This window comes from Medicago sativa, chromosome 1 (genome assembly GCF_051527215.1).
Source record: "Medicago sativa cultivar Bolivia chromosome 1, Bolivia_mono, whole genome shotgun sequence".
Classification (NCBI taxonomy): Eukaryota; Viridiplantae; Streptophyta; class Magnoliopsida; order Fabales; family Fabaceae; genus Medicago; species Medicago sativa.
In genome coordinates, this window is record NC_140749.1 from 87,087,057 (window position 1) to 87,101,363 (window position 14,307).

Genomic DNA, 14,307 nt, shown 5'->3' on the forward strand with positions numbered 1-14,307 from the left:
AAACAAGGGATAGGTTCAATATTTTGTGTGGTTTTGTAAGATCTGCAATGGTCATGAGGAGACCAAGTAACTAGGTCTGGGTCGTCGGGTGGTATCAGGTTTTCTTCTCTAAGAATTCTCAGAGCCTCTTCATAGATCGGAAGAGGAGGAGCTTTCTTATGAATTCCTACCCAAGGGCCATTGTCTGGGTCAGATCTCCTTTGTGGAGTGAGTGGTGGTTTACAATTGCTCTTCCTTTTGCTATTCTTTGGGGTGATGATATATTGGTCCATATCATCATCATGCATCCAGCAGTCACATTCTGGATCACACATGTCAGGGTTGACATCCCAAATGAAGTGTCCATCTATTTTATCTGTATAGATGGGATCTCCTTTGGCTGTCACTGCATAAATTGGACACCAGTCTTCTTTGAGAATTGGTTCAATCATCATAGATTGGAAAATGGATGATGATGAACTTGGTTTTTCTTCTACAGGTTTGAAGATTGTCTTGACTGTCTTGTCAACAGATGATCTTCTAAAACTGGCTTCTTGTGTCTGAATCGGCCGTCTATCTTCTTGCATCTTCTCATAATTCGTGATCCATTCTAAAGGAATTAGCTGGATCAATTCTTCACGAGAAACCTTTCTAGGAATCTGGACTATAGATGGAATTTCATCCTCTCTGCTGGCTAGGACTAACAGGGAGTCTGCTCCACATCCTGTTAGAGGCAGATCTATCGAATGATTCTGAAGACGGTAGATTATCTGGTGATGCAGGGTTGCTGCCAATGCTTCTGGTACCTGGTCAGATCCAGTGATCTGGACTTGTACTTTTAGCCTGGTGGATAACGTGGTATCATTGAGACTCACGTTATAATTAGGAAAGATAGTAAGGACAACACTACCAGCATGTAGTGAGGTCAAAACTGTTCCTATGACAGCATTTTCATAGTGAAGGTAACTTGAATCAAGCAGGGCTATCTTACAGAAAATTGGTTGGTTTTTCCTTCCATGAAGAGAAAGAATCAACCTTACAGCTCCAAAGTGAAGAGCTGTGTATCCTTCTGTTTTCCAGTGATTTATCAGATCCTGAGGGATCTCTAAATCAACATACTGTTCTTGATTTGTGGCTTTAAGAGTGCATTGATCCAACCTCGAAGATTGGATATACTCTTTCATATTTGGACGGTTTGTAGAGATGAGATTTCTGATGGTTCTAGTTAAGGATTTTTGTCTCTTAAAGATATTATATGGGCTGAGAAGAGGAGGTATGGTTTCAGCTACTTGAACATCCTCAGGGACATAAGAATATTCAATTAGATTTTCTATTTTATGAGAGTTGGTTTTCTTAAAGGTTTTTGGGAGAGTTATGGCGGAAGATTGAGTGATGGTGGGTTTGGTTGAGCTGCTAGCAATGTTCATAATGAAGAGGATTTCCTTCCTACTCACCTTGTCTAGGAAGGAAATCCTCTTCATTATGAACATTGCTAGCAGCTCAACCAAACCCACCATCACTCAATCTTCCGCCATAACTCTCCCAAAAACCTTTAAGAAAACCAACTCTCATAAAATAGAAAATCTAATTGAATATTCTTATGTCCCTGAGGATGTTCAAGTAGCTGAAACCATACCTCCTCTTCTCAGCCCATATAATATCTTTAAGAGACAAAAATCCTTAACTAGAACCATCAGAAATCTCATCTCTACAAACCGTCCAAATATGAAAGAGTATATCCAATCTTCGAGGTTGGATCAATGCACTCTTAAAGCCACAAATCAAGAACAGTATGTTGATTTAGAGATCCCTCAGGATCTGATAAATCACTGGAAAACAGAAGGATACACAGCTCTTCACTTTGGAGCTGTAAGGTTGATTCTTTCTCTTCATGGAAGGAAAAACCAACCAATTTTCTGTAAGATAGCCCTGCTTGATTCAAGTTACCTTCACTAGGAAAATGCTGTCATAGGAACAGTTTTGACCTCACTACATGCTGGTAGTGTTGTCCTTACTATCTTTCCTAATTATAACGTGAGTCTCAATGATACCACGTTATCCACCAGGCTAAAAGTACAAGTCCAGATCACTGGATCTGACCAGGTACCAGAAGCATTGGCAGCAACCCTGCATCACCAGATAATCTACCGTCTTCAGAATCATTCGATAGATCTGCCTCTAACAGGATGTGGAGCAGACTCCCTGTTAGTCCTAGCCAGCAGAGAGGATGAAATTCCATCTATAGTCCAGATTCCTAGAAAGGTTTCTCGTGAAGAATTGATCCAGCTAATTCCTTTAGAATGGATCACGAATTATGAGAAGATGCAAGAAGATAGACGGCCGATTCAGACACAAGAAGCCAGTTTTAGAAGATCATCTGTTGACAAGACAGTCAAGACAATCTTCAAACCTGTAGAAGAAAAACCAAGTTCATCATCATCCATTTTCCAATCTATGATGATTGAACCAATTCTCAAAGAAGACTGGTGTCCAATTTATGCAGTGACAGCCAAAGGAGATCCCATCTATACAGATAAAATAGATGGACACTTCATTTGGGATGTCAACCCTGACATGTGTGATCCAGAATGTGACTGCTGGATGCATGATGATGATATGGACCAATATATCATCACCCCAAAGAATAGCAAAAGGAAGAGCAATTGTAAACCACCACTCACTCCACAAAGGAGATCTGACCCAGACAATGGCCCTTGGGTAGGAATTCATAAGAAAGCTCCTCCTCTTCCGATCTATGAAGAGGCTCTGAGAATTCTTAGAGAAGAAAACCTGATACCACCCGACGACCCAGACCTAGTTACTTGGTCTCCTCATGACCATTGCAGATCTTACAAAACCACACAAAATATTGAACCTATCCCTTGTTTCATGTATACAACTTCTTCCCAATATGAACAACAATTCCCTGCCTTAGAAAGAAAAATTGATCCTGTTACAAATAGAGCTTCCAAACCTTTCATACAGCCCAATGAAGTCCATCCCGATGGTAAATTCAAGCCTCTGTCCCAGGCAGAAGAAGTTCTCAATTGGCAATCAGAAAACATAATTGCTCAGAATGAAAGTCTCCAAACCATAGGTGAAAAGTTAGAAAAAGTTACAGGAAAAATGGAAGAAACAGATCAAGATCTTAAAGTGCTGTCGCAAAAAATGCAAAAGCATTATAAGGAACTTAAAGAAGAAGTAGCCAAATTAGATCGTGATCTAAGAACTATGCTGGATGAAAGAATGTTTGGCAAGGTCTTTGACCAAAAGGAAAGAGAGATCAGGACTCTGCAGAATCAGCTGAAGGAAATGGATGACTTCATACAAGCTTCCAAAGAATACAAACCTGAACCAACAAAAAACCTTTTTTCTAATACCCCTGCATTCTCCAATGTCCCTGCCTTCTCTCCCAGTTTCAGTCAGCCTAAAAGACCTTCTCATTACTATGCCAACTTTAATCTACCAGACTATATACGTCATAAACCCACAACTCATGAGACAAGGAGACCTAGTATGACAACTGCCACTTCTAAGGGTAAAGAGACACTTTACAAACATGACTCCTCATCAGATTCCCAAGAAATCACTGAACCACCTCCATCAAGACAAAGAAAAGCAGACCTGCCAGAACAAGAATCACAGCCTCCTAGTCAACCTTTTCAATCTCTAGCCATAACAACTAGACAAGAAGAAGAAGAAGAAGCAGCACAAGAGATCTCTTCTGAGGATTCTGTCTCAGACTTGTCTAGTAATGAGTCTCCTGCCAGTCTAGAACAAAACATGAATGATTTTTCAGAAGCCTTCATGGTTAACTTCAAAAATGAAGAATACTTTTATGAAGAACCAATAGATGAAGAATCTACACCTGAAAAACCAAAAATTCATAGTGGACCATGGTTCAATCTAGATGGCATACCCTCAGAGCAAAGGAGAAAGAAACTTATAGAGTTTGGAGCTTGGTTAGACACTCAGCTCATGAAACCCGGATCAGATTCTTACAAAGTGATAGAAGAATTTTGCTGCAGAATGACAGGGACTTTGAAAGATTGGTATCTCAATCTAAGTCCTCTCAGGCAGGATGAGCTCCACAGGCTGGAAAACACAAAGAATGTTCTTGGTGTCTTACATCAAGAATTCATTGGAGACATAGACATTCTTGCCAGAAAAAATAGGCAGGAATACTATGAAATGAGATGCTGTTCATTGAAGATCAAAGATTTAGAGAAACATTTCCAAAGAATGTCCCAAAGATTTTATCAGCTTAATGGCTTCAATGATCCAAGCCTCAAACATACATATGTTTCCTCACTACCTCAGGAGCTTCAACCCAAAATTCACAGAATAATAAGCACAGCTGGCAGAGACATTGATACTATGACCTTTGGACAAATACATCAAACAACTCTAGAAGCCTTGGAGGAATTATGCAGCTTACACCAGCATTTTTCAGAAATGATGGAGCAAAAGTCCAAATTTGGGAAAGCTTGCAAGAAAAACTATCTAGAGATTGGATGCAAGAAAGAAAAATGCCATTGTCCTCCGAAGAGAAAGAAAGACCATAAATCAAAGTCCTCAAACCTTTCCAAGACGAGAAAGAAGACGAAGTTTTTCAAGCCAAAGCAAGCCAGAGGAAAGAAGACAGGTCAGAGATGTTTTGCTTGTGGAAAGAAGGGACATTATTCAAAAAATTGTCCCAATAAACCAGAAAAAGCTGCAAAAATGATAGACTCTCTCAACCCTGAAGAAGCAGATCTTGAGTCCTTATACTCAGAACAAAGCTCCGCAGATGAACATACTGCTTTTGCCCTCAGAGAAGACTCTGGAGATGAAAGCAACTCTGACTCAGAAGAAAAGAATGAAGTACCAGTCTACTACCTCAAACAAGTAGCCAGCTCCCTACCTACTCCTCCACTTCCTTGTGTCGAGATTCAAGTACTTGCTTCCAAGTTCGCCCATCCAAAAAAGGCCATCGCCTACATGGATACAGGTGCCCAGGTTACCATGATGAATCCCAGTGTTCTTCCTTCAGAAGCATGGACCACTCATGCTGCATTCTTCATGGCTGCTGATGGAAAAATCTTCAGGACAGATTTGATAACAAAAGAAAAAATAGGAATCAAGTTTTTCCAAGAATGTGTAGTTTGGACTAAAGTAATTGGAAGCAGGCTTCCCAACAAAGACATAGTCATTGGCTTTGATGTATATTCTGCAGCAGATAGGCTTCAAATACTTCCCAGAGGAGTAAAATTCAAAAGAGAATTTAAGCCTTACTCCACTACAGTAAAAATGTACTCTCTCTCCAAAGCTCCTGCTGAATATGAAGAGGTGAAAGCCAAGCTACTTAGATTATGTGCAGATTCTCATGAAGAATTTCAGCATCCGAAACCTTTATGGAGGAACAAAGACTTCTTTGTAGAACTTCCATTCAAGCTCAATGAAGATATAAATCCAACCAAAGCAACTCATCCAGGAATGAGTCCTTCTGACTATACCCTTGCCCGAGAAGAATGTAACCAACTACTTCGACAAGGCCTTATAGAACCAACCAAGTCTGAATGGGCTTGCCAAGCTTTTTATGTGGAAAAAAGATCTGAAAAAACCAGAGGGAAAAAGAGATTGGTTATAGATTACAAACCCCTTAACCATTTTCTCAAAGATGACAAATTTCCGATTCCAAAGATAGCCACCCTGAATACTTTCATAAAAGATGCCCAGATTTTTTCCAAGTTTGACCTGAAGTCAGGATTTTGGCAATTAGGCATTAACCCAAAAGACCGCCACAAAACAGCATTCTGCATCCCAAATGCCCAATACCAATGGACCGTTGTACCTTTTGGACTCAAAGTCGCTCCATCCCTATTCCAGAAAGCTATGACCCGAATCTTTGAACCCATCCTTGATAGTGTCCTCATATACATTGATGATATCCTTCTCTTCTCAAAAGATGAAAAAACCCATAAAGCTTTGTTAGCCCAATTTTACCAAATAGCCCAAGCCCATGGGATCATGCTATCCGAAAAGAAAAGTCAAATAGCCCAAACTGAGATAGATTTCTTAGGAATGCATTTCTCTCAAGGGAAATACCAACCTCAACCTCACATTGTTCAAGAACTCTTAAACTTTCCAGATGAAAATCTCACTATCAAACAAATCCAACAGTTTCTGGGAATAATCAACTATATCAGAGATTTTATACCCAAACTTGCCAAATACACCAGCCAACTTTCCTTGTTGCTCAAGAAAAATCCTCCGTCCTGGGGAATTAAACAGACTGAAGCTGTCAGAGCTCTGAAGAAAATAGCACAAAACCCTCCTGCTTTAAAAATACCTGGTGAAGGAAAAAGAATTCTTCAAACAGATGCTAGTGATCATTACTGGGGAGCTGTTTTGATAGAAGAGATTAACAACACCAAGTATTACTGTGGCCATGCCAGTGGACAGTTCAAAGAAGCAGAAAAACACTACCATACCACATACAAGGAAGCTTTGGCGGTAAAACTTGGAATACAAAAGTTTGATTTTCATCTCAGAGGCCATCATTTTGAGGTTCATATGGACAACTCCTCTTTTCCAAAAATCCTAGAGTTCAAAAACAAGATGCCACCAGACCCTCAAACCCTTCGCCTCAAAGATTGGTTTTCCAGATATGACTTTACAGTAAAACACAGCCAAAGGAGATCCCATCTATACAGATAAAATAGATGGACACTTCATTTGGGATGTCAACCCTGACATGTGTGATCCAGAATGTGACTGCTGGATGCATGATGATGATATGGACCAATATATCATCACCCCAAAGAATAGCAAAAGGAAGAGCAATTGTAAACCACCACTCACTCCACAAAGGAGATCTGACCCAGACAATGGCCCTTGGGTAGGAATTCATAAGAAAGCTCCTCCTCTTCCGATCTATGAAGAGGCTCTGAGAATTCTTAGAGAAGAAAACCTGATACCACCCGACGACCCAGACCTAGTTACTTGGTCTCCTCATGACCATTGCAGATCTTACAAAACCACACAAAATATTGAACCTATCCCTTGTTTCATGTATACAACTTCTTCCCAATATGAACAACAATTCCCTGCCTTAGAAAGAAAAATTGATCCTGTTACAAATAGAGCTTCCAAACCTTTCATACAGCCCAATGAAGTCCATCCCGATGGTAAATTCAAGCCTCTGTCCCAGGCAGAAGAAGTTCTCAATTGGCAATCAGAAAACATAATTGCTCAGAATGAAAGTCTCCAAACCATAGGTGAAAAGTTAGAAAAAGTTACAGGAAAAATGGAAGAAACAGATCAAGATCTTAAAGTGCTGTCGCAAAAAATGCAAAAGCATTATAAGGAACTTAAAGAAGAAGTAGCCAAATTAGATCGTGATCTAAGAACTATGCTGGATGAAAGAATGTTTGGCAAGGTCTTTGACCAAAAGGAAAGAGAGATCAGGACTCTGCAGAATCAGCTGAAGGAAATGGATGACTTCATACAAGCTTCCAAAGAATACAAACCTGAACCAACAAAAAACCTTTTTTCTAATACCCCTGCATTCTCCAATGTCCCTGCCTTCTCTCCCAGTTTCAGTCAGCCTAAAAGACCTTCTCATTACTATGCCAACTTTAATCTACCAGACTATATACGTCATAAACCCACAACTCATGAGACAAGGAGACCTAGTATGACAACTGCCACTTCTAAGGGTAAAGAGACACTTTACAAACATGACTCCTCATCAGATTCCCAAGAAATCACTGAACCACCTCCATCAAGACAAAGAAAAGCAGACCTGCCAGAATAAGAATCACAGCCTCCTAGTCAACCTTTTCAATCTCTAGCCATAACAACTAGACAAGAAGAAGAAGAAGAAGCAGCACAAGAGATCTCTTCTGAGGATTCTGTCTCAGACTTGTCTAGTAATGAGTCTCCTGCCAGTCTAGAACAAAACATGAATGATTTTTCAGAAGCCTTCATGGTTAACTTCAAAAATGAAGAATACTTTTATGAAGAACCAATAGATGAAGAATCTACACCTGAAAAACCAAAAATTCATAGTGGACCATGGTTCAATCTAGATGGCATACCCTCAGAGCAAAGGAGAAAGAAACTTATAGAGTTTGGAGCTTGGTTAGACACTCAGCTCATGAAACCCGGATCAGATTCTTACAAAGTGATAGAAGAATTTTGCTGCAGAATGACAGGGACTTTGAAAGATTGGTATCTCAATCTAAGTCCTCTCAGGCAGGATGAGCTCCACAGGCTGGAAAACACAAAGAATGTTCTTGGTGTCTTACATCAAGAATTCATTGGAGACATAGACATTCTTGCCAGAAAAAATAGGCAGGAATACTATGAAATGAGATGCTGTTCATTGAAGATCAAAGATTTAGAGAAACATTTCCAAAGAATGTCCCAAAGATTTTATCAGCTTAATGGCTTCAATGATCCAAGCCTCAAACATACATATGTTTCCTCACTACCTCAGGAGCTTCAACCCAAAATTCACAGAATAATAAGCACAGCTGGCAGAGACATTGATACTATGACCTTTGGACAAATACATCAAACAACTCTAGAAGCCTTGGAGGAATTATGCAGCTTACACCAGCATTTTTCAGAAATGATGGAGCAAAAGTCCAAATTTGGGAAAGCTTGCAAGAAAAACTATCTAGAGATTGGATGCAAGAAAGAAAAATGCCATTGTCCTCCGAAGAGAAAGAAAGACCATAAATCAAAGTCCTCAAACCTTTCCAAGACGAGAAAGAAGACGAAGTTTTTCAAGCCAAAGCAAGCCAGAGGAAAGAAGACAGGTCAGAGATGTTTTGCTTGTGGAAAGAAGGGACATTATTCAAAAAATTGTCCCAATAAACCAGAAAAAGCTGCAAAAATGATAGACTCTCTCAACCCTGAAGAAGCAGATCTTGAGTCCTTATACTCAGAACAAAGCTCCGCAGATGAACATACTGCTTTTGCCCTCAGAGAAGACTCTGGAGATGAAAGCAACTCTGACTCAGAAGAAAAGAATGAAGTACCAGTCTACTACCTCAAACAAGTAGCCAGCTCCCTACCTACTCCTCCACTTCCTTGTGTCGAGATTCAAGTACTTGCTTCCAAGTTCGCCCATCCAAAAAAGGCCATCGCCTACATGGATACAGGTGCCCAGGTTACCATGATGAATCCCAGTGTTCTTCCTTCAGAAGCATGGACCACTCATGCTGCATTCTTCATGGCTGCTGATGGAAAAATCTTCAGGACAGATTTGATAACAAAAGAAAAAATAGGAATCAAGTTTTTCCAAGAATGTGTAGTTTGGACTAAAGTAATTGGAAGCAGGCTTCCCAACAAAGACATAGTCATTGGCTTTGATGTATATTCTGCAGCAGATAGGCTTCAAATACTTCCCAGAGGAGTAAAATTCAAAAGAGAATTTAAGCCTTACTCCACTACAGTAAAAATGTACTCTCTCTCCAAAGCTCCTGCTGAATATGAAGAGGTGAAAGCCAAGCTACTTAGATTATGTGCAGATTCTCATGAAGAATTTCAGCATCCGAAACCTTTATGGAGGAACAAAGACTTCTTTGTAGAACTTCCATTCAAGCTCAATGAAGATATAAATCCAACCAAAGCAACTCATCCAGGAATGAGTCCTTCTGACTATACCCTTGCCCGAGAAGAATGTAACCAACTACTTCGACAAGGCCTTATAGAACCAACCAAGTCTGAATGGGCTTGCCAAGCTTTTTATGTGGAAAAAAGATCTGAAAAAACCAGAGGGAAAAAGAGATTGGTTATAGATTACAAACCCCTTAACCATTTTCTCAAAGATGACAAATTTCCGATTCCAAAGATAGCCACCCTGAATACTTTCATAAAAGATGCCCAGATTTTTTCCAAGTTTGACCTGAAGTCAGGATTTTGGCAATTAGGCATTAACCCAAAAGACCGCCACAAAACAGCATTCTGCATCCCAAATGCCCAATACCAATGGACCGTTGTACCTTTTGGACTCAAAGTCGCTCCATCCCTATTCCAGAAAGCTATGACCCGAATCTTTGAACCCATCCTTGATAGTGTCCTCATATACATTGATGATATCCTTCTCTTCTCAAAAGATGAAAAAACCCATAAAGCTTTGTTAGCCCAATTTTACCAAATAGCCCAAGCCCATGGGATCATGCTATCCGAAAAGAAAAGTCAAATAGCCCAAACTGAGATAGATTTCTTAGGAATGCATTTCTCTCAAGGGAAATACCAACCTCAACCTCACATTGTTCAAGAACTCTTAAACTTTCCAGATGAAAATCTCACTATCAAACAAATCCAACAGTTTCTGGGAATAATCAACTATATCAGAGATTTTATACCCAAACTTGCCAAATACACCAGCCAACTTTCCTTGTTGCTCAAGAAAAATCCTCCGTCCTGGGGAATTAAACAGACTGAAGCTGTCAGAGCTCTGAAGAAAATAGCACAAAACCCTCCTGCTTTAAAAATACCTGGTGAAGGAAAAAGAATTCTTCAAACAGATGCTAGTGATCATTACTGGGGAGCTGTTTTGATAGAAGAGATTAACAACACCAAGTATTACTGTGGCCATGCCAGTGGACAGTTCAAAGAAGCAGAAAAACACTACCATACCACATACAAGGAAGCTTTGGCGGTAAAACTTGGAATACAAAAGTTTGATTTTCATCTCAGAGGCCATCATTTTGAGGTTCATATGGACAACTCCTCTTTTCCAAAAATCCTAGAGTTCAAAAACAAGATGCCACCAGACCCTCAAACCCTTCGCCTCAAAGATTGGTTTTCCAGATATGACTTTACAGTAAAACACATCAAAGGAAAACAAAATCTTATCCCAGATCTTTTATCCAGACCTAACAAACCAATCCAACTTTTCACCCACAACCATTCCTTCCCTCTGATTATGATGATCAGATCCTTACCATCCGGAGCCACTACCTTCAAAGACTTTCCTCCAGGATTAAATCCATCGTGTCCACTCTCCACAATTCAAGATTATGCCAGAAGGAACATTTTTTATTACATGGCAAAAATCATGAGAACCATTAAAACCATACCAGACCTTTCTCCAGTCCATCCAGACACCCCATTTTATTTACCCTTTTTAATAAATCCAAAGGTTCAATTCACTGAAGATCATTTATGGTATTTATGGTGCACCACATGTCTGTATGTTATGCCGGTCCTCATTCCTACTGAAGCAATGTACCATTATTTGATGGAACCAAACAATCATGGATCATTAATCTGGACAGCCCTTCAATGGTATTCTCCTCTTGAAAAGTGGAGAAAAGAACTTGAAAAAGCCTTGCATGAACTATATAAATTCAAATTCAAAGGAGATTTGTTCAAATTCAAAACAGTTTTCATTTTGCACAAACCATATGAGACAGATCCAAGAACAAATTTCTTGATCAGCAAACCTCAATGTACATTATGGGAAACTGTTAATGATTGTCCATTAGATCCAAGGATAAGTCAGGAATTAAGAAGTTTCATGGGACTTATGAATTTTCATAACCCTAAGAAAACTACAATCAGTACTACTTGCATTAGCCATGGGAATCTTCCTCCACAATTCCAACCAGTTGAATTAGGAGAAAGTTCTACTCAAGCAGCAGATGATCAGATGGTGATTGATGAATATGAAGCCCAGTGGATTAAAGACCACCCTCATCATCCAGAGACTAGTTCAAGCAAACCAACGGTGGGAGATCTAGAATATGAAGCACTGTTTCCTTATCAAGAAGATTCTCAGGACCCTAACATGTCACCAAGTCATGAGCCTATCAAAAAGCACTACTAACGTGGCAAGAAGATGAGGAAGCCTACAAAATATCATCCGGATTTTAAGGCTTTCTTTAGTGTTAATTATTTTATGTCGGCCATTTGTATAAATGTGTGGGCCACTTTTTGTTTGTTTCTGCTTGTTTTCTTGTGTCGGCAGCCGTATATTAGCTGTCATCTTTAGATAAGAAGGAATCTCTTCTTTTGAGTCATGACGATGGGGCCCAATGAGCACTCGGTGATCAAATTATTGAGGTTCTCTTCCTAGCATGGTTCCTCTATATAAGGACCATTTGTGTATCAGTTGAGGCATCGAAAAATAAATAAAACCTCCTATGTTTTCTATAATCATGTTCTTCTAAATTTATCTTTCCTTCTGAAAATCTTAGCTAATATATTCATATCATGATAGCCCTCCAGTAGAGTCACATAATGAACTCTATGATCAATGATCCATGCTACGGTCCTCGGTACCTAGAGACTTGTAAGTCCACAGGGGTTGGCAGTTTGTCTAAGGGTATGAGGCTCCCGGCCAGCAGTGACCAGTGACATGAAAATATCTTTATTTTGTGAAAAGGAAATCGAATGAGAATACGCGGAATACAGAATTATTTTCTTATCTAGAAGAAGGATATGAAACATGTTACCTAGCAAGTAGTAATGTGTATCCTCGAGTTTGTAAACGAGTTCCTGAATTTTTTATTCATTAGTTGCTTTTCTTAACAAAATAAATGCTTCCTAAATTGTTCTTTATGATCAGTCACAGAACTTAATCTTAATCATAACGGTCACCAATTTTTTTTAGTACACCAATGTCTTTTGAATTATGCTAACAATGTATTGTTTTCAACAAAATTATGTGGTGTAGCTTTCAATAATACATTGTTTAAAAAAAATGTGGAAGCAGAGTTAGAGAAGAATTTCTTTTTTTTTTTTACAAAGAGTTAGGGAAGAATTGAATTGTGTGTGTATATCTTATTGAATGATCATGAGTATTTATGTTCCCACATTGGATAGCTTGCTAACAAAGTATTAACAAACTGTAGGTACTAATTCTCTCAAAAAAAAACTGTCGGTACTAACTATCTATCAACAACTAATTAATTCTAACTATACTAACTAACTTTTTTTTTTTAGAGAAACTATATTAACTAACTTGAATTAAAGTTCAACATCCTCCCTTGATTCAAGTTTTTCAATCTATAGCAAATTTGTTGACTATAAACAACACCATTGGTTTGCATAACTCAAAAATAGCTTGCTAACAAACTATAGTTACTAACTAACTGTCAATAATTAATCCTAACTGTATTTACTAACTTGAATTAAAGTTGAACACAAATAGTATCATTTACTAATTGCCAGCTTAGTTTTGTTTTCATTGAATAATTGCCAAATTATTCAATGTAGCCGACCCCACTTAGTGGGATAAGGCGTTGTTGTTGTTGTAATTGCCAAATTATATGCATATCTGAGTTGTAACACAGAGCTATGGCATGGTTGGTAACAGAAAGCCAATACCCTATTTTGTCCCCTTCCTTCTTAATTATATCTCTTTCCTAAATTTAATATCAAGAGCAAATTGCATTTACCTCCCCTGAGGTTTCCTTAAATAACATCTTTACCCCCTCTAGTTTTAAAAAAAACAATTACTTCCCTTGTATTGTAAACGGCGTTTACTTCTGTTCCAACACTACTCTACTCTTGTGGCTTACGAGAAATTTCACCAAGTATTGTTGATCTCATCAAAACTTGACTAATATTGTTGTTCATCTCATCAGTAAAAGACCGATATTAATCCACAAACACAAATACTACACAAAGAACAACACTATATTCGGTCGATAATGTTCTATGAAAATCATAAACTGATTAGAGCTTGGATTACTGTTAAAAATTATGTTGAGATTTGAATAGTAAGATAGAAATTATCTAACAAATCAGTTTATCATTTTTCAAATTTTTATCTGTTAGATTACAGAACAACACTTGCTCACCAAATTTACCACACACCTAGCAAATTGAAATTATGAATTTTCCTTGAAACAAGTTGCACCCAACAAATTAACATTTATGTAACAGTTAGGGTATTTGAAACTCAGAAAATTGGGGAAAATAAACATTATTGGAAAGGGAAATTTGAGTAAATGGTGACGAGAAGAGAAATCAGTGAGACTATTTCAACAAATGGGGGAGTTTCTTTGTGGTTGAGAATCCCATGGTTTCTTTGCTTTTGTGTTCATGGGATGTTCTGGTGGTTGGTTTCATTTAACAGAGAAGTAAGTGTTATGTTGCAAGGGAGGCCAGTTTATATTTGATAAATAAATAAGGGAGGTTATTGTAAGTATTAAAACTAGAGGGGATGTGAGTGTTATTTAAGAAGAACTTAAGGGAGGTGAATGTAATTTTCTCTAATATCAATGCATTAATGGAAGGAACTACTATTAATACTGATGCATTAATAGAAGTTCCCTTATTTGATAGCTTAAAATTTTCACAACGAATTAATATCAAATTATG